We start from the raw sequence: 21,783 nt of genomic DNA on the forward strand, positions 1-21,783 counted from the left end.
ATCCCAGTGTCTAGGCCGTTCCCCACACCGATGACATCACTCTTGGTGGGTGCAGGGAGCCTTTTGTTGCTTCAGTTCCTCAGTGACTTCCAACATAGCACGTTTGTCAGGAGCCGTCCATCTCCACAGTGGAACGGACACATCAGCACTCCCCCTCCCGATCTCCCCCTCCCACTCTCCCCCTCCCACTCTCCCCCTCCCACTCTCCCCTCCCACTCTCCCCCTCCCACTCTCCCCCTCCCACCCTCCCCATCCCACTCTCCCCATCCCACTCTCCTCCCCATCCCACTCTCCCCCCCACTCTCCCCCTCCCACTCTCCCCCCCCACTCTCCCCTTCCCACTCTCTCCCTCCCACTCTCCCCCCCCCACTCTCCCCCTCCCACTCTCCCCCTCCCACTCTCCCCTTCCCACTCTCCACTCAGGAGTTTGCTCGTTTGCCAAGTTAGAGGCAACACTATGCTGATTGGCACTCAAAATTCCGCGATTCTCTTTCAACCGTCTCCGCTGGAAGCAAGGTGCATCCTGGGGCCAGCTGCCTTCCCATCACTCCTGGGTCTTCTCAAAAGCTGGCTGCCACCTAAGAAGATCTGTCTAATCGGGTCAGCGTGTTGCTGAGGGCAGATTGCCTTACCCAGCCTAAGTAAATAAGTAGTGTTGGTTTACAGAGGAAAAATACAAGTTCCCTGGTGTGTCTGATACGTGTGGGCCTACCAAAGAGTTTCAAGTGTGCGGTGGAATTTTTTCTTAATGCATATTTAAGTCCCCTGGTGGGCATTCTCCAGTTTCTCTGATGTTCAGTTAATTGGAAACGCACCTTACTCAAGAAAGCCTTAAAATAAAAATGCATTCCCCCTCCTTGGCCCATTGGTGAAAATTTAAATACTTACAAAGCTAAGGAGGCTGTTAACCAAAATGTGTATTTGGGGTCTGGCCTGTACTTTATCCAGACATTATTGGAGTTGTCTAAATGGGGGGTGGGGCGGGCGGGAGAGAAGCTTTAACTCCTGAACTAAGCGCAATTAGTCGGGCATAAAGGAAGTCTAAAGGGGTGCTAATTGCCTTTAAAAAGATAAATTGAATTGAACCAGAGAAGCAGAAAATTACCTTTGTTGAGAATCATCTTGGTTGTTTAAGAAGGGGAGGGCTAGTTGAAATCGGAACAACCGGCTGCACACAGCTGAGAGGTTCTTACCCCTTTCTCCACCAACCGTAGATCCCAAGGAGGAAACCTGAAATCCTCAATGTCGCCCGCCCCGTCAGAGCCAGGTGGGATTCCCCAGACCCTGGTAAACCGCACGCACTCTTACATCTGTGCCAGCCTTTGTCCTCATGTCTCTTGGCGAGGACTCTCAATGTCATTTGTAAATGTTATCTCTGAGGGTGTGTGGAGAAGCTGTCTAAGCGAAGTTAATTGAAATTCAGTTTTAGTTTTAAATAGGCCTTCGGGCAGGGGTGAAGGAGGGCTCTCTTCTGTGAACTCCACAACCTTGAGGATGTGTGTGTGTTACTCATAAAATGAGTCCAATATGTGTGCAAGAGATAGTACTGATAGCGTTGAGAGTCCTGCTAAGGAGATAGCAAAGCTGAAACAAAATGTGATGTGTCACAACACGAAGCAGTCAGACCGTGGTCGCTTGTCCCCATGCATTTGCGCAGACTATCGTGGAGACAGGAGCATGCGGCAGAAAGAGTTCTTTCCTTCATGGTGGGCAGGAAGCAGAGAGAAAGGGAAAGGCCAGAGGCTAGGCCCAGAGATGCTTGTCCAAGGAGGAGGCATGTAGAAAGGCTGCCCTTCCCTCCTCCAGAGAATTGTGTAAGCTCAGGACACATTTGACTAACTCAGTGTGCCAATGGTTCTTGGTTTTCCTCTCCAATATCTGTGCACATAAGTGACAAAAATTTGGGAACGCTTACTTAGTAAATTTCACTGGCACCTGCTGAATTCCCCTCCCTCACCTCCCTGTGTCAATGGCCATCCCATCATCATGCCTCTGTCTTCTCAATCTCCTGTTCTCCCTTGGTGTCCACACCCATGACCATGGCTTCCAATGCTCTAATCTAGGTCAACAGCTCAGGGTTGCCCTTGAACTTCTCACTCAAACCTCCCACTGTCTGCTTAGCACCAGCCCTTGGGCATCTGAACCCTAAGTTGTCTGAACGAGAGCCTTGACTCCTCCTGACCTCCTTGCATAAGTCCTCTGTGTTTGGTCCCTGGTCTCTGGGCCTCATGCACACTTTTGGACAGAACCTCACAGTGACCAGGGCATGGGGTGACGATCTTCACCTCGTAGTAGACAGGAACAGGGAGAGGAGAAGGGACCAGGGATCACATAGATCTTTTCAAAGTACACACCCCCACCTCACCCCTGCCCAGGGACGTATTTCCTCCTGCAAGGCCCTGCAATCTAAAGTTTTCAGAAACTGCTAAAATGGCGCTACCGTTGCGGACCGCCAGCCTGTGGGGAGTACAGAGCGTTCTCCATGAAATAAAATAGGACCATTTCGCTGGTCCTGTCACACAATTCATCCTCTTTTCTCTAATCCATCCATGAGTTCTGTCAGTTTTTATTTTATTATTTTTTTTTTTTTGGTTTTTCGAGACAGGGTTTCTCTGTGTAGCTTTGCGCCTTTCCTGGAGCTCACTTGGTAGTCCAGGCTGGCCTCGAACTCACAGAGATCCACCTGGCTCTGCCTCCCGAGTGCTGGGATTAAAGGCGTGCGCCACCACCGCCCGGCAGAGTTCTGTCAGTTTTATCTCCAAAATAACTTTCCTCTTTCTGAATCGCTCTCACTTATCTCCATTTCCACTCTCCACTCTGTCCCCGGGAGGACTATGGGAGCCTCGGGCTAATGTGCCTCTTCTCACCCTTGCTCTCTGCAATGGATTCTCCACACAGTGGCCAGCGTGAACTTTACAGAATGTAAATCAGCTCATGTTAATCACCTGATTAAAACCCTGCCATGTTAGACTAGGAACGCATGGGTATCTTTCTGTAAAACACACAGTAGCAGATTGATAGAGGAAAATCGCTCACCGCACAAGCTTTCCAGCGGACACCAAGAGCATTCAGGAAAACCCAAACCTTGTTCATGGCGGAAACCAGGAAGAGGAGGGAATTTCCTTAACCTGGCAAAAGTGAGCAAATGCATTTTTTTCATTTATTGTTCTAAGTGTATGTGTATGTGCCTGAGTTATGTATAAGTACCATGTGTGTATGGGTGCCCTCAGAGGCCAGAAGTGGGTGTCAGAGTCTTTGGACCCTGAGTGATAGGAGGTTCTGAGCTACCTGATGTGGGTGCTAGGAACTGAACCTGGGTCCTCTGGGAGAGCAGCAAATGCTCTTAACGACTAAGCCATCTTTCCGACCCCCTAACGCGTTGTGAGGGCGGTGCACGCAAAAGTAAAAGAGCGCAACCCCACCACTCAGGAAGCTAAGGCAGGAGGATGGCAGCTCTGAGGCTAGCATGAGCTACACGGTGAAACATCAGATCAGTGACACAAAGGACTGGGAGACAAGGGGAGAGATGCAAAGACAGGGGATAAGTCAGACAGAGGTACTTTTCATTTCAGCAGTAAAGTTTGTTTGTATGCTTAGCTCTAAGTGCATGGCATTACCTATACCTGTCGGGGATTAGGCTGCCTGAAGGATTTCATCATAACTTGTTTTTGTTTTTTAGTGAGCATTAGAAGCGTTGGGAGCGGTCGCCAGCAGGGCCCAAGGTGGGAAGACTGAGCCCGAACAACAACAGCAAGACCGGAGGGAATGTGTGGAAGCCACGAAGGGAGAGGGGCTCCTTGGGATCCTTGGGCTCCTTGGCCGACTACGGCGGGCCATGAGGAAGGAAGGGGGAGGCACCTTGGTGACTGACTCGCCCTGCGCTGCCTGAGTGGTTGATGAGCGAAGTATAAGCAGGGTGTGGGAATGGGCAGACTCTGGGGTGGGGACTCTCTTTGAAGGCACAGACAGGGGAGAGGAAAGGACCCGAGGACATGGCTCAGTGGGTTTTGCAGGCATGAGAACCCGAGTTCAGATCCCCAGAACTCACATAAAAGCAGGCATGGCCTCTCGTGCCTGGAATCCCAGCCTGCAGGTGGAGAGCGGTGGATCATGGGAACTCCCTGGCCACCCAGACTAACTGACGTTTCAGATTCAAGCAAGAGACTCTACTGTCTCCAGAGAATAAGGTGGAGAGGAATAGAGCAGGACACCTGACATCCTCTTCTGACCTCTGTTCACAGGTACATGAACATATGTACCTACACATACAGCTCTCTCTCTCTCTCTCTCTCTCTCTCTCTCTCTCTCTCTCTCTCTCTCTCTCTCTCTCTCTCACACACACACACACACACACACACACACACACACACACACACACCATAGATATACTTGGAAATTTGTTAAAGAGGAAATAAATGAAATGTGTATGTCACCTATTGTAATCTGTAACCCTCAGACTTGGTACCTGAAGACTGCCCCCTTTCTGATCAGACACCAGGGGCTGGACCCCAGGATGAAGACAAACTTGCATTCTGCAGCATCTCGGTGTTTGGGGTGCCCACACTCCTGGACTCCACGCTAGGATCCCTGAAACTGCTGTCTCTCAAGGAGACGCCCACTCTGCCTCTGGGCTTGTCAATGGAGTGTGTCACCAGTCAGCAGCCCCTCCCCTTCCTGAACAAACTAGATTTTAAAACTGACCTGGATTTACACAGGAGTTTGACACAGTGTGAAGCTCTCCTACCCCGGCCCAGCTTCCCCCATCACTAACATATTACATCAATGTATTTGTTACAATTGGTGAGCTATACTCGAAACATCATTGCTAATTAATACTCATACATCATTGCGGTATCAATCACATCTCCTTTTCAGACTTTCCTTGGTTTTGACCTTAACAGTTCAGGAGAATGCCGGTCAGGTATTTTGTAGACTATTCCTCAGCTGGGATTTGTCTGATGTCCTCGCCCTTCTGTTTTTAAGTCACGGAGACTGGCTCCCTCACCCTTGGCTGGAACAGCCCTCACTAAGTCTGAGGCCATGCAGGAAGAGCCTGCAGGCATCTCTGTGGAGTGTTGTCAGGCCTGAGAAGCCCGGAGTGGAACAATCCTTCATTGACAGACCAGGAAGCCACTTTTGGCTTCTACGCCCCCTTTTCTGGGGAGATTTTCTGCACTGCACACCAGTGCCAGCAGCAGCAACCCCTTCCCACGTGAATTTCCTGCTCTACAGGTCCACGTGCAGACAGTCTTTCCTATTGTTCTGCGAAACCTCTGCAGCCACAGGTTGCTGAACAAACGAATTGAGTTCTGAATTTCTTGGGTTAGTCCATCAAGGGCCTCTCTGAGAAGTTAGCCAGAAGATGTACTTTCAGAGTCTCCGGGAGCCCTGTGAGGAAGCCCTGACCCAAGGCAGTGTAGAATACATGTGCTCTATAAGAAGATTCTCTAGATTCCTAGGTTCCTTATACCTTTCCCTGAATGGGGGGTCTGGTGGAATAGAATGTTTGTTTAACCAAGTAAGGATGTGTTTCATTTGTTTGTGTGGCAGAATAATTGTTTAACTATGCAAAGATGTGTTGCTGTTTTACCTTGCCTGCCTAAGGCACCTGATTGGTCTAATAAAAAGCTGAATGACCAATAGGTAGGCAGAGGAAGTACAGGCGGGGCTGGTGGGCAGAGAGAAAAGGGGAGCCAGCCGGCCACGGAAGTAGGATGGACAGTACCTGGATGTGGTAAATGAGCCTCGGGGCAGCACATGGATTAACTATAGAAATGGGTTAATTTAAGTTTAAGAAGAAAAAAAAAAGGCTAGCTGGAAACAAGCCTAAGCTAAGGCCAAGGATTCATAATTAATAATAAGTCTCCATGTCATGATTTGGGGGCTGGTGGTCCAAGAAAGCCTGCTGTGGAGGAAGAGGGGAGCAGGGAGAGACACCCACAATTCTCAGGTTGGTTGAGTGCCAGGTTCTGACATTAGTAGCTCTTGGCTCATCGTGGCCTAGGATGACCATTTCAGCCTATGGTGTCCTTCTACACCATAGTTTCTGTGATGGCTACTATTAGTCACCTTGATACAAGTCCTTTATGAAGAGGGAACCTCAATCGAGAAAATGCCCCATCAGATTGGCCTGTGGACAAGTCTGTGGTGTATTTTCTTGGTTGATGTGAGAGGGTTCAGCTCTCTATGGGTGGTGCCACCCCTGGTCCGGTGGTCCTAGGTCCTCAGGCTGGGCAAGCCATGAGGTAGCAAGGCAGTGAGCAGTGCTACTCCATGGCCTCTGCATCAGCTGCTGACTCCAGGTTCCTGCCCTGTCTAAGTTCCCGCCCTGACTTCCTTTGATGGTGAACTGTGATATGGAAGTGTAAGCCAAATGAATCCTTTCCTCCCCTCTCCCCCAAGGTACTTTTTTGGTTATGGTGTTTCATTATAGCAATAGAAACCCTGCGACAGTCTCCTTGGCCAGTCCTCTGGGCCTCCCTTTTACATTCTGTGAAATGGGATACTGCTGAACTTGGAGACTGTAGAGAGGCCAGAAGGATTAGTATTTATAATTATTATTACCATTCCTGTAACGTTGATCTCATCACCAGGTATTGGCATGGCCTACTTCCCACTTTGCGTGCCGTGACATGCCTTTAAACCAGGGTGGAAGACATCTAGGATCCATATTATCGGAAGGACCGGCCACAGAGGAGTATTTGTAGGTCAACTGAGGCGCAGGATGGAGTTGAAACTCAAAATCACCTGGAGGATGGGGTGGTACCTTGGCCTGTCTGATTTGCCTAGACTGAAGAGTAGGGGGGGTGGGGAGGTGGGGGGACCCTTCAGCTTGTCAGGGAGGTCCCTGTACCCTTGTGCTGAGCAGCATTTCAGACCACAGGTAGCCCAGTGTAGACACTGAAATCAATGTAATGTGGTGTGACAAAGGGACAGAGAAGCTGTGTTTGGCTACACTTGTGCCTGTAACCTCAGCACTGTGGAACACAGAAGAGAAAATGGCTAGGCCTTGCTACCCACTAATCTAGCCCAAACAGCAAGCTCTGGGTTCAGCAAGAGATCATGTCTCAAGGGTCTCCTTTTTCTGCCCCCGCTTAAGGGTTAGCAGTTAAGGAGACAAATATGAAAAAGTTGGGCTTGGTGCCATATACTTATAATCCGAGCACTGAGAAGGCAGAGGCAAGGAAATGGCTGCATGTTTGAGGCCAGCCGGGTATAAATAGAGAGTTCCAAGCCAGCCGGAGCTACATAGCAAGATCCTATCTCAAAAATGTAAAACAACAAAAAACAGGAGGTTCGAGAGATCATCTGCTCAGGAGTAAAGTGCTCGCCATGGGAGCAGGAGGGCCTGAGTGTGATTCCCAGGGCTGACAGAGAGGGCCGGGAATGTGTCCTGCATTTGTAATCCCAGTGCGGGGAGGTGGAGACGAGGAGATTCTCGGGGGCTGACTGAGCAGCTAATCTCCTCTAACTGAAGAGCTCCGAGCCAACGAGAGACCCTGTCTCAAAAAAGCAAGGAAGATGGCTTCTGAGAAACAACGCCTCGGGGTTGTCCTCTGGCTTCCACACAGGCACACCCACATGCGTGTGCACCTGTGACAGCATATGTACCCACATAGGAATACACACATGCATCCATATGAACACACCTGCATCCACACAAGATAACGGAACAAATCCAGCAGCCCCTGAAACCACACAAGCAAGGAGACATGACTCAGTGTCCGAGCTGAGGAAGCGGGTCAGGCGGAGAGGGACTGGGGGGTGGCTTAGGAACTTGGCCTTGGACAGAGGAGTAAAGGTTCTGTCTGATGTTCCACGGAAGCATGTGTCACCACTAAGTTCTGTAAAGCCCAAAGGGCCAGAGCAGGAGGCGGCAGCCAGGGGCTACCTGGACCTGAAGCCATTTGCTCAATCCTTAGAACATTCCTTCTTCCCCTCAGGGCAGAATGGAGTGTCCTTGACCCCGCTACCCCGCATGTCCTGACTGACCCTCTAAGCTCTCCAAGCTCACCAGCGCCGCAGGGACTCTGGGATCTATCTGCCATCACGGGTCTCTTTTATTGTACCCCCGCCAGTTCCTCTGTTCTTTTCCCAGCTTGGAGTATCCCCAGCCTTTGTCTTCCAGCCCCTCACCCCCAGCCGTCCCTTCCTACCTGTAGACATCAGGGGCATGTGTGTATGCCTCTCTCTCGGGCTCCTCTATAGCAAATCTTCCACAAGTAACTGTCCGCTGCCCACTAAGAGGAATTCCCAGGCAGGACTCTGGCTACACTTCCACTGCTTACTAGAGTGCCACAGACCCTCCCCTCCCCCCTCCAACCCCCACCCCAGGCTGGGGATGAATCCAGAGCCTTGCACACGCTGGGCAAACACTCCACCCTGTGCCACACACTCCCAGTCCCTGGTGGTGGTTACTATGATGTCATTGAACAAATAAGTAGAAAGAAAGAGCATTCTCCACAAATCTTTGTGGGGGGTCTATGAGCCATGAAGGGTCCAGGGAACAAGGTGAAGAAGACACGGGACCAAGTCAGAAGCCTCAACAGCTTCCTTGAGTGGCAGACGGGTGGGCGGGGCTGCCTCTGTGCCGCCGAACAGGTTGTGGCTGCTCCCTCAACTTTTATTGCCCTGGCTGTGCGTGGGCTGTGGGAGCCTGGCTCCTGTCCCCAGGGCACCTTAAAGGAACTTCAGTACCTCAACTCCAAGTTCAAAGGTGGGAATGCACAAGGTGTGTCTGAGGTGTGGGGAAAAAAAAGAGCAGAGTCAGGGGAGGAGGGGGAAGGTTGTTGCCGAGAGCCAAGTAGGAACAGTAAGGAGAGGAGGACGGGGAGCTGGGGGGACAGTTTATCTGAGGCAGAGAGAGACCACCAGAGGGAGGGTGGGCCACGGCCCCTTACCCCTATAATGGCGTGCAAATTTACAAAGAAGACCCCAGCTTCCGTCGGTCTCCACGGTGCCACGGCCAGGAGCAGGCAGCGGACAGGCACGGTGCTAGGGAACAGCTTGTGAGCGGGTTTTGGGGGGACGCCGCGCTGGCAACGCTGTGCGTGAATGGAGTCTCACTAGCTTTGCTGGTGGAAAACATGTTCCATGGCAAGAGAATGTGTAAATATTTGAAATCTGACATGTGGGTGTTTAATAGGATTGCCTGCCTCTCTGTAGAGGAGTTAAGACGTGTTTACTTCTAATAGAGGTGGGCCCTGAGTTAATGCAGAAGCCTAGGAGTTCACAGGCAAGTACCCGCTAGCCGCATGGCTTCCTTCGCTGAGCCCCACAGCCGGCTTTGACTCCGCCAGCCAGAGGCTCTCTGTCCTGCCTCTCCTCCCATTCCAGGTTGTGCTGGGTGCTGGGTCATCGATTTACTCATTCCACAAATATTTTCTTGAACGCTGACTACTGTGCCAGGGTGTGAGTCACGCCTAGCCTTGACCTCAAATAAACCGCATGCCGCAAGGGACAGAGATGGGGAGTCAGGGGGCAGCAGCTTGTGGCTGAGAGCATCCGCGTTGGCGCAGGAGGGCGGCTCATAGGCCTAGGTCATCTCTGCACCCGTGGAGGGGAAGCAACCAAGGGAGCCCATGGATTTCTGAGCCCAGATGCCTCCTGGCCTCGTTGAGTCTGACTCTTCCCATCCGTGGAGGTGAGTCTCACATCAGGCCTCCGCAGGGTTGAGGATCAACCATTATCAGCTTAGAGCGTCTTCTTCCTTTTTATTCCAGGCTGTAGGACACAGAGGGAGAGGAGCTGGCCTGAAGAGACAGAATAGTCGAGTCTGTTTCTGAAGATGTAGGAAATGGAGGGGTGGTTCGTGGTTAAGAGCACCTGTTGCTCTTGCAGAGGACCCAGGCGTGGGTCCCAGCACCCACGTGGCAGTTTCACAACCATCTGTAACTCCAGTTCCAGGGGATCCAACACCCTCTTCTGACCTCTGTGGCACCAGGCTCACATGTGGTGCACAGACCTACATGCAGGCAAAACATGATACATATAAAATAAATTTAAAAAAAAAAGTCAAAGCAAAAAGAATGACATCTGTCCCATTTGCCAGGGATGTTCCCCTGAATCAGCCACCTGGAGATACCTCTTCTGATCTCCTTTTAGCTAACATCTGTGCCCAGATCTCCAGGGAAGCATGCCTGGAGAGGAGACCCCGTTCCCCACTGCGGTCACAACCCTCACACCTTGGCTGCTGAAAGGGTGCATGGGTCAGAACTGTCTTGATAGTCAGGGGTAAGTAAGGGGACTGGGCATCACAGTGAAGCTGGGTCTAGTGGCTCACAGCTATAATGCTAGCACTCAGGAGGCTGAGGCAGGAGGATTTATGAGTTCAAAATCAGCCTGGGCTATAGAGTGAGTTCCAGGCTTATCTCACAAAAAGAAAAAAAGTATGGAAATAGGTGGTGGGTGGTGGGGTATGGGTGTGGGCTCATCTGGTTGGAAAAACTGGCAAATCTAAAACCTGCAAGGCTGGGGGGCAGCCTGGGAAGTGTCCAGTTTGATGTACTGGCAGACCTCCCTAAGGAGGGGGATGGTTCTGGACATAGACTGTTCTTGGACTCAGTTCCACTATTTGGATGATGCCCACTCTCATTACAGAGAGGAAACTGCTTTAAGCAAAGCCCACTGATTTAAATTCTAATCCTACCCCAAATACACCCTCCCAGAAATATCTGAATAAAAATTAAACAGCTGCATATTGTGACCTAAGCAAGATAACACAATTACCTATCCCAGGTCTTGCCTCTGGTTCTAGCTTTCCACATTATTGAGAGAGGCTGGGGGTAGGGTGGGGATGAGCCTTGCATAAACCGGGAATGAGGGTGCAGCCTCTTCTCCTCACATTCCCCCCACCTAAGGGGGCTACCCACTCCTTCTTTCCTCCTGCTTCTTGCTTTAGGTTTTAAGTGGATTTAGTAGAGCATATAACTGAAGCCGCTCAGCTTGGTCTGGGAGCCTTCCTTTCCTGTGACCTCTGGAATGGCTTACCTGGTAACATACTTGATGATACTATTTACAAGATAATTTGCCACACTCCATCACCCAAAGACCTGGCATTGGCTTCACGGTGACACTCTTCTATGTCTTACATGCTGCCTTCTTACTGTCTGAAGGTCCTGGGTAACGGAGCCATGAAACTTAACACGACGTATGCTGGGCCTGTGGGGTTTCCTCTTTTATTAATGTTTAACAGTGTTCTATAAATAGTAGTGTTTGGGGGGAGGTCAGATGTGAAAGATGCTATGGGATTACCTCTGTTCTGAGTAGTGGGTTACCCGGAAGTCCAACAGCGCCAGGCAGAGGCTCTGCCTTCTGGCAGGTGCCCACAGATCCATCTCCATCCCACTTTCTCCTGTGGGAGCCCAACCTCAGCCCACCACCCATGTCCATCAAGGTTGGGGAGGGAGTCTCTGCTCTCCAGATGTTTACAAGGTGGGTACTAGAGGGGAGTGGGCACAGTTAGGGTCCTTAAAAACAGGAACTCAGGGCTGGAGAGGTGGCTCAGCTGTTAGGAGGACTTCCTGTTCTTCCACAGAACCCGACATCAGTTTCTAGCACCCATGTTAGAGGCTCACAACCGCCTGCAACTCCCATTCCAGGTGGCCTGAAACCCTCTTTTCTGGCCTCCATGAGCATGCTCGCAGAGAGACACGCAAACACACATGATTAAAAAATAAAACAAACCTTAAAAACAAATTCAGGGACTTATTAAAAAATTCCCCATCATCTATATCAAGTCTGGAGCACTGTAGGTACTGGGGAGCACTATTAGCTGACTAGAAGAGTTGAGGAGCGCCTACTGATAGGCCCCATGAAAGATTATTTCACACACACACACACACACACACACACACACACACACACACACACACACGCACACGCACGCACACACACACACACGCACACACGCACACACACACACACACGCACACACCCATTGCAAATATGAACATGGCTCCCTAGAAACTGCTGTGCATAGAGACAAAACTGTCAGTATTACTGCAGTGCACCTGAAGAGTTACACTGGCTTTTCCCAATCGATCCAGCAGAATTACTGGCACATATAACTTTATTTTCCTTTAGGAAATGTGTTACTGATCTTAAAGAAGCTACTTCTTCATAAATTGAGAACCTCTTGTCCCTGCCATCCCCATTGCCACCTGACTCTTAGCCTCGTGCTGGTGAGTGACAGGAAAGGGTTCTGTTCCCTCCATCCACCCACAGTCTCATCCACCGTCCCTCCTGCAGTGTGCTCCGAGGATGTTGTGACACCCCAGGGCGGAAACTGTTCTTGTTTTCACACTCCTCAATGTACACTCTCAGCCCTCAGTTAATTGTGAATGCAAGAGATGGAGCAATCATCTCACTGTTTCTTGGAGACACACATTTTTCAGCTCACACTTTCTTCCTAGGGTGTGGGAGATCCTGTCGTGAAGGCAGTGATGGAGAAGAGTGTGTGGCAGCCATGTTCACAGCCACTCCAACACACACACACACACACACACACACACACACACACACACACACACACCCTTAAGTGAGCCGGCCAAGAGTGGCTTTCTTCCTCCCTCAAGTTATCCTGTCTAACATTTCCTTCGCTCTCATCGGGAGAGGGGCTCCTGCCCTTCAGAGTGTTGTGGATGCAGAAGACGCTCAGTTAATTAGACAATGTCTCCATGAATAAACGTGCAGAATGTTAACTGCTGGGCTTCCAATAGCAACGGGCTCTGCATTCTCTTTTTCCCTTTTAATCCATTATGAAAACCTTTTAAAGAGTAGCCTAGGAAACAAATTCTGGAGGATATTTTTCAGCCTTGTGTATGAGAGTCAGACCAGCAGTTTCAGGCTAGGGATAATTTGGGTTTTCATGACTGGAAGGGAGGGGTATAAACTAGAGTCAATGCTAACCCGAGTATGGCACAAAGGGCCCCTACAGCAAACAATTACAGTGTTGAGGGTAAAATTCTCTAAATGAAGTGGATATTTGGTCTGTCGCTATTATGCTGTCGTCTGGGGGAAGCAAACTCTCAGCAACTGTTAGCAGGCATCATGTGTGCAGACTGAAATACCTGCCAGGGCAAAGGGCTTTTCTGACGGCTGGCTTCTGATACAGGTTTTCATGCCACGATTTAAGAATTTTTGACTTTTCCCTCAAGTGTGATCTCTCACTTTTAACTTTTTTTTTTTTTATTCACACATGAATCAAGTTTTTATTACTCTAGGCAAGTAATTAGTGAGGGAGCAGACGATGCTACAGAGTGTGTTAGATGAAGTGGTTGGCTCCCTTGCCAACTGATTGCAGCAGATAGTGTTTTCTGCAAATGGCTTCATCATTATCTCCCACCCTAGCTAATGCTCTTCTTAGGATGTGAGCCTGGCATTGCTTCCCTGTAGAAGTAGACGCTCTCCTCCTTGCAGTGGAGTCTAGGAATGCTTATGACTAAAGTTATACCATGAAACTACAGCTACGCCATTAAAGGAATGTAGCTTTCTTTGGTTCTCTTGGATCCTAGTCAAGCAGGGATGATGCAGAGACAACCACACGTGTAGGTGCCCTGGCCAGCAGCCCTAGCAAAGGTATTATGACAGCCAGCATTAATCAGCAGGCATGTGAGTGAGCAAGTCAGGTGGCTGCTTCCCTCTACCACTGAGTTACTCATCGTCTCTAAGTCTTTCCAGCCCTTGCAGAGAGCTAGGCTTTCCAAGGGCCTACACAATATACATATGGACTAGTAATTCTCCCTCAAATATACATAAAATATATCCTATGATAAAACTTATAAACCACTTTATATTTTGGGCTTTCAGAGAAACTGCTAACTAGTAAAAAATACAAATTCTACATTTTTCAATGTCATAGATCTACCAAAAGGGTACATACATAGCAAACATACTATTAGGCTTCTATCCTATACCTAAGGCAGACATCACTAATTGATCCCAGAACTCTTTCTAGAGGAACAGTGATTGGGCCTTAAAAATGATTCTTAAGAAAGCTCTCAATGTATCAACAAACAAGTGATTGGGGCTGACAGACAGTTTGAAATCTCCTTGCCATGCCAGAATTCTTTATGAACACTGAAACTGGCTTCTATAGGTTTCTCTCTAGACAGAAGGATGTAACCATTATCTAATCAGGTGTACACACTGGGTGTATGCTTCAAAGTGCTGTTTGCAAAATTTGTTATATTAGTTTAGCAGAAGATTGGCGGTGTCCTCTTATCGCGGGTTTTAAGAATTTGACCATATAGTAATAGCAATCTGGTGATGCCTAGAGCCACTTTTATTAAAAACTATTATTAAGAAACAATCTAAAATCCCTGGTATGTCGGGAAAATGTTTAACCCCTTTAAAATTTTTGGAAAAGTCTCCAAAACAACCAAGCAGATTCACACAATGAGATAGAACGCCGAGTCCAGTCAGTGACTGGAGATTTGTCGGGGCCGTGGCACAGTTCCAGAAGCTCAGTCTGTGGTTCTATCTTGATGAGACAGACACAAGGGTGGGGAAAGGGGCCGTGCGCGTGTGGGTGATTTTGATGTTTGCGCAGTTCAAATTATTACAACCAGCCTGACGGAGAGCACAGAGTGAATATGCCCTCTCTTTTTCAATTTTCGGTTTGTGAATTTGATGTCTCCAACCTCGAACTGACAGCTAAACGTCTCCCTCTCTGTCCTCTACCAGGGATGCTGGGAGGCCTGAAGTTGTTTATTTTGAAAAGGAATGTAATAACAGTTATTTGAAGAAAATGGCTGAGGTGATTGAATTCCTGGGCAGGCAGGCAGGCCACATGACTTGACTAAGGCACTATTAAACCCAAGATTTCAAAGGTTCAGGTGACAACTCCATCACTTACTCTCTTCATGGTAGCTTCATTTGAACTTTGAGTCAACTCTCCTGTAGAAGGAAGACGAGGTAGAGAGGGAGAGCCGCATCCTGAAATTCTCAAATTGGCCTTTAGAGAATTTCTCTTTAAGACATAATTTAATCAAGACAATAAGGCTGAGAATATTTTTAACTAAAAATTGTCTTCTGCACCTCTCTGCCTGCCCCCCTGTGTCTCCTTCTCCCTCACAAAATTCCTTCCCCATCCATCAGCCCTTCCCTACCAACCAACAAACCCCATCTGAGGTTTACAAAGCTGGGTGTCAGTTTCCCCCACAGTCCCTTCCAGGCCGCTCTGTTCTTCTAGAAAAACTGCAAGCCTCCTTCCTTAGCTGACAAACTAATTCAAGATCTTTTCCCGCTAACAGTTAATGCCCCAAAGGAGGAAAGATAATACCTGAGAATCAAATAAGTCATAAGAAAATGCATTTACAGGGCTGGAGAGCGCTCGGTAGTTAGGAGCATGTGCTGCTGCTCTTGCAGAGGACCCAAGCTCAGTTCCCAGCATCCGCACGGCAGCTTAAAGTGGTCCATGGCTCTAGTTCCAGGGAATCTAGCACCCACCTCTGACCTCCAAGGACACCATGCACACACGTAGGCACATACAGAAGTGGAGGCAAAACACTCATGTGCATATAATAAAAATTAATCTTTAATTTAAAAAGCAAATATATCAGGCTGGAAAGATGGCTCAGAGGCTAAGAGCCCTGGCTGCTCTTCCAGAGATCCCAGTATTCATCTAAGAAGCCTTGACCACCATGCCTCTTGGCTACTGTTGTCTATCTTGACCTCAAGAGAGTTAAGATGATCAATCTGGGCAGCCAGGAGGAACAAGGGCGTTTTGCCACCTGCTTCCTGGGAGCTAGCTGGCGTACAGAACACAGGTACATGAGGGTAGCTATTCCTGAGTTCTCAGCAAGCAACCTGGTTTGGAAAACTGAGGGCTGCTCACTGACACACTCATTTCTAAATGTGCATGGAAGTTTTTTCTTAGGTGTGTTATATAATTTCTTGCCTCCTCCTTCAGCTGGATAGTCTAAACATAATTTAGCCTTTAGCCCTTCCTTATATACTCAAGGCTCACCGATGTGAACATTAGCTGCCGTTAACGAGCCTGGAAGACAGCAATGCCCTCGAGGGCTGTTGGAGAACACAGGGCCGTTTTTAACCTACATTGTAAGTGGTCCCTGGCCACGGTGCTATTTGAGTTCGTGTGTCTGCTTTTCATAGATTTTTCTGCCATGCTGTCAGCCCCTTGGTTACTGACTCGACGCTATTAGTATCTGTCTGCGTTAGCCTTTTTTTTCTCATCTTAGATTAGCTTCTTAGAAGGTATGAAGGTGCACCTAACATGCAGGTGCATTTTGTCAGAACAATAAGTAAATAAATATTCATTTTATGGCTGGGGGGCAGTTTCTTACAAGTAGGGAACATAAATTCTAGTGAACAGAATTTATAACATTTCTTTCAACTTTTTGATTCTTTGATCCAATAATTGATGAGGCTGTTAACTAATTAATGTTCTGGAAACATCCACTGGTACCTGCCCATTCACAGTTCCCTCCAAGGGAAATTGTCTGGCTAATATACCCTTTGCTTCTCATGCGGGTGTGTTTTGCTGGATTAAACCACATGGTACATGTGACTGACTGACTGAAGCTCCCGGCCCGAGGCCAACCGTACCACAGACTGCCTGATCATCTTGATAGAAAGATAAGCTGTGCTTAGCCAATCTTAGACTCGGGGACATGAATCCAGAAACAAGGTAAAGTGATTAGTATAGCATTTGAAGTTGTACATTAGGGGTAAAATTGTGTCTCCCGAGATCAAATATGTCACAGGCCATATGACGTCATGAAGCTGCAAGAACTCTAAGCAGCCAGCGGAGGAAAGTAGAAACAACGGCAGCAAGAGCAGCGCTGGGAGCAGAGGCAGGGGGAGGGTTGATGGCATGCGTGCCACGTGTGTGTTTAACGGCCAACATCATTGTTCTCAAGGCCACGAGAGTCTCTCCAAAACAAAACAACTGCAAAAAACAAACTATATTCCCTGGATCCTACATAAGCAAAAAGGCACACTCTAACAAGAGAGTTCTCACTGGAAGACACTTAAAATCAGCATTAGCACAAAAGGCAAGCTTATAAAGAAAAAGACCACAGCTCATAGCTGTCCCTGACACCAGCCAGCAGCCTACTGTAGCTGAGATAATCAATCCATCAATACAGAAGCAAAGATCCTGCATGATGAAAATGGAAAAACAATCAGAAGAAAGCCCTTGAGTCCTGTGAAGGTTCTTTTTTAATTAAGCTATTACAACTTGTATACAATACTCCCCCCCCCCCCGTGTGTGTGTGTGTGTGTGTGTGTGTGTGTGTATACATGTGATCTCATGAGGGAAGGGGTGTGTGTGTGTGTGACCATTCCCATGAGGTCTTACAGCAGCCTGTGCCGAGAGGCTCGACTAGACAGGTGCTCCCACGGGAGCCAACCAGGGAAGAAAACAGATCTGAGGAAAACACTTACAGAACTGACCGAACGAGAGGCCCAGACTCCTTCCTTAGCCACTGGTGCTGTGTGGAGGAGGAGGAGGAAGTGGCTCAGTGGATGTTTTCCGACCTTCCCAGAGACTGGGGACACCCACTGGAGGTCTTTAGAACACGGTGTCCAACTATCAGGAAGCCTGCCTGGGCCAGGAACTGGTGTGCCACCCATTGCTGAAGCCTCTGGCCTCCAGGGACTCTGAAGCAGTTGTCCTAGCCTCCCACACCAGGCTGGGGGCGGACAGGTGGGGCAACCCTTCAAATGGGTGATGCCAATGTTTCCAGGGAATACTGCTGGGCCGGAGGAGGGGCAAGGCTGAAAGGATCTCGGGGTTCAGTGGCAAAGAAAGAGAGTAGATGGCTGGGCAAGATGATAAACAAAAGCGAGTATCAGCCCAGGAGAGGTGAGAGTAACCCCCCCAAGTGCTGGGTCTCCGGGACTGCACCACAAAAAAGCTGGGCTATGCTGGAGGCTGTTCTGACTGCTCACCTAAAGGACCCAGGGCCAGCGTGAGCTGAAAGCTGGTTATGTCCAGGCAATGCAGTAAATAGTTATATCTTCTGCATTTAATAAGTGGTTAAAGGAAAAAGGGAGGGAGGGGGTCAGAGAGAGGGGCTCAGCAGGTAAAGGCACCGGCTGCCAAGCCTGATGACCTGAGTTCAATCCCCAGGACCCACACGGTAGAAGGAGAGAACCAACTCCCACCACCGCACATGCACACACACACAGTTGTCAATCAATCAATACCAATGTTAAAGCTGAAGGAGAAACAAAGATAAGTACAGAGCAGTGGGGATGGACAGAGGCCATTTAAGGGAGTGCAGTTTGAGACTGTCATAGTGGTCGGAGTAGTTAATTACCGTCTTCCCCAGATCTACTTCTTCTTCTTCTTCTTCTTCTTCTTCTTCTTCTTCTTCTTCTTCTTCTTCTTCTTCTTCTTCTTCTTCTTCTTCTTCTTTTCTCTTTTCTTCTTCTTCTCCTTCTCCTCCTCCTCCTCCTCCTCCTCCTCCTCCTCCTCCTCCTCCTCCTCCTCCTCCTCCTTTTTTGCATGGGAGGTGGATTTAAAGACAGGATCTCACTTGCAACCCTGACTGGCCTCAAATTCAGCAGTCCTCCTGCCTCAGTCTCTCAAGGTCTGGAATTATAGGCATGCGCCAACATAATTGACTTACCTTTCCCTCTTATAACAAAACAGAAATCACTAAAAAGCCTAAAAAGAAAAATAAAGAAGATTGAGGTAACCCACAGGAAGCAAACAAGAGGTCTCACGAGATGATAATTAACAAGTCAACAGTTCTTCATCTAGACACTGGACTCTGATTGGCATTGCCCACTGTAGGTTCGCCAGCCCCACCCACTCCCAGGACAGCGGATACGAAACTGAACATAGTACGTGTGGAGACACAGTGGAGAGGAAGGCAATGTCACCCACCTGCCCACTTGTCACAGGGACTCTGAGAGATCTGCTTTCAGGGGAGCCGCTAATGGTTCTAGGGTAGGACAGGGATGAGGCCAAGAAGTGAAGGGACTCAGGAACTCCTGGCATGGTCCTGGGTGGCAGGCAACACACACTGAAGAGAGATGTGATAGAAGTGGGCCCTTCCCAGAGACAAGGGCACCACATCCTCAGCTCTGGGCTCTCTGACCCAACCCTGCAGGCTGAGCCACCATCTCGAAGCCTGAACAGAGCACTTTCCTGGGGACTTCTCTGACTTCATGAAAATTCATGGCTACTCATTCTGAGATTGATTGATTGATTGATTTGATTGATCAATTGCCGAGGGGGGGGATTTCACTATTCTGCCCAGAATGGTCTCATACTCCTGAGCTTAAATTATCCTCCTGCCTCAGCCACCCAAGTGCCAGTGCTACAGGCATATACCACCACATCTAGCTGCTTCTTCTTCTCCTTCCTCTTCCTCTTCCTCTTCTTCTTCCTCTTCCTCTTCCTCTTCTTCTTCTAATGGAATATTTCCATCATGTCTTAAAGAGAAAACAGGCTGGAGAGGTGCAGTAAGTAAAGCACTCGATGTGCAAGCGTAAGAGCCTGAGTTCAAATCCGCAACACCCACATTAAAAAAGGCAAGCTTGAGGTGCAGTTCTGTAACCCCAGCACTGTGGGGGGCAGAGACGGGTAGATCCTGGGAGCTCACTGGTCAGTCAGCCTATCTGAAATGGCAAACTTCTGATTCAGTGAGAGAGCCTGTCTCAAGACAAAAAGGCAAGAGTCAAAGAAGATACCCAAAATCCTCCTCCAACTCTTGTGTGTGCTTAGACACATGTACCCACGCACTCATGCTCATGGATCACACATACAAGTAAGGTTCCTTAAGTCTGTCAGACTTCAACAATGGTCAATTAATGTCCCATCGCCTTTGCCTTGGACCCCTCCAACCTTTCCTGATCCCATGGGCATGCCCACTGTTTGAATTTCAGCATGGATCTCCAAGGACTCCCTTTGCAGAATTCTAACCTTGATCATGTCGGTCACTGCCCAGAAAACCACTCAGGCGCCTCAGACACCTCATCACCATTCACATTCCCCAGATGCCTGGGCAAGAGTGTTTCCAAAATTCCTTCCCTGAAGGATGTATGAACAACATGTACCTCTCCTCTTAAGGGCATTGTATGATTCCACTCTCAGACTTCCTGGGGAGCCAATAGGCTTATTTACAGGGGCATGGATGACGCCAAAGCAGTGGCACCGGGAAGCCTTCACCTAGCACGGATGATGGCTTCCTCACTGCTGCATCAGTGGGGTTAACCTCCTTCTACAGCTCTTCCTAGAGACTCTCAAGGTCAGCTGCACGTAGGGCAGAATTGCATGTAAATGGGTTGAGTGGCTGGATGCATGGGTGACTCACCCATATCCTCCTAAAAGATAATGTCAACAGTTCACAGGCTGGATGTTGATGGACTCAGAGGTAGGCACAGCCTGGCATGGCCTGTAGGGAGGAGGCTGTACTCACAAGGGAAGATGGTGGCAGTTTGGCTGTGAGGCTAGCACATTCCATGAGCCTTTAAAAAGGTTTGCTTGTTTAACCCAGCCAATCAAGTTCATGTGTTGCTATTGCTTAACATCTCTTTCCGTTATCTTTTCATTTAAATATACCTCTTTCAAATCTTTTCCTTGAATTTTTTTTTTCTGTATAAGAAAGTAGACTGACCTATGAAATCCCCCAGTCTGGACTATGCTTAGATCTAAGCTTACTTCACCATGTTACTGTGTCCTTGGACTCCCTGTTCATGGTAATGAGACTAGAGTCTCCATCAGGTTCAAGGAAACAAGGTCTACTTTTGACGGTGGGGTTGGGGGTACCTGAGGTGTGCTTGAGTCTTCCATAATGTTAGAAGCCACCAATGCTGGTTGCCTGGTGACTCTTCCATAGGAGCTGTAAAGCACGGTGTCAATCACCCCATTCCTCACCCAAGCATTAGCTGTACAGCTTCTCCAAAGGGGGCTTTCTTTCATTAGCTATCTGGTGACACTGAAGTCCTGTTCATAAAGAAAAATCAACTTGCCCAGCTTGTCCAGGGCCACTCCCACTGGCTGGGGCTCAGGGAAAGTCATCTGAGCCCCTTCCCCGTGCCCCCAACGGCAAACTCACCCCACTTCCCGCAGCAGCGTCGTCAAAAAGGTTAAAGCAGAGCCTGCACGGCAAGTTCCAGGCATGCACGCATTCCATGGACTGAATGGCTGTCCTTATTTTCACTTGTTCCCTGAATGGCATCCAGGGAGCATACCACAAGGATCGCGAACAGGGCTTGGCTGTTTATCACTTGTCACGACTGCAGGCTCGTTGAAGCTATTGGCGGAGCTGTTTCCAAGGAGAGCCCTCACACCACACAGCTCTCTTCTTCGTGCTTTTGACAGTTCCCCACAATCTGTTCAGCGCAGAAGACGCATGGGAACCCAAGTACGGCAGTGTCGTGGTCCTCTGTAACCAAGACGGTTCCCAAAGGGCACGAGGAGGAAGAAGGGGTTAAGAAATCCCCTTCAAATGTCCACGGAGTCCCAAATGTCCTTTCTCAGACACACATATTGTGCAAATCAATCCCAACAGTCAGAAGGCTGAGGTTAAGAGGACTAGCCTGGGCTACACAGTGAGTCCAAGGCCAGCCTGAATGACTATCTAAAAAGCACCAAATAGGATGGAGGTGTAGTCCGGTTGTAGAGCATTTGCCTAGAAAGCAAAGGCTCTGGGCTTGATTACCAGCACCATAAATACACACACATGCCGACAGAGAGACGTCTACATACACACCCTAACCACAGACAAAATGTCCTTCTTCTGGAAACTCTTATTAAGAATCTGCTTGCTTTACTATTCTCTGGTTTTTGGTGAGCCTGTCAAT

The 21,783-nt window shown here is 48.8% G+C and overlaps 2 long non-coding RNA genes across 2 annotated transcripts; one reads left to right on the forward strand and one right to left on the reverse strand.

Annotated features, from left to right (window-relative positions):
- Window positions 1–1,090: 1,090 nt before the first annotated feature.
- LOC121830280 (uncharacterized) lies at window positions 1,091–21,383 on the reverse strand. The gene is made up of 4 exons (XR_013052279.1): window positions 21,036–21,383; window positions 8,157–9,964; window positions 3,037–3,128; window positions 1,091–1,878 (listed from the first exon to the last, which is right to left on the reverse strand). It is a non-coding gene; the product is annotated as an uncharacterized LOC121830280 (long non-coding RNA).
- LOC143273943 (uncharacterized) lies at window positions 9,522–14,750 on the forward strand. The gene is made up of 2 exons (XR_013052280.1): window positions 9,522–9,643; window positions 9,723–14,750. It is a non-coding gene; the product is annotated as an uncharacterized LOC143273943 (long non-coding RNA).
- Window positions 21,384–21,783: the final 400 nt, after the last annotated feature.

This window comes from Peromyscus maniculatus, chromosome 6, assembly GCF_049852395.1.
Source record: "Peromyscus maniculatus bairdii isolate BWxNUB_F1_BW_parent chromosome 6, HU_Pman_BW_mat_3.1, whole genome shotgun sequence".
NCBI lineage: Eukaryota > Metazoa > Chordata > Mammalia > Rodentia > Cricetidae > Peromyscus > Peromyscus maniculatus.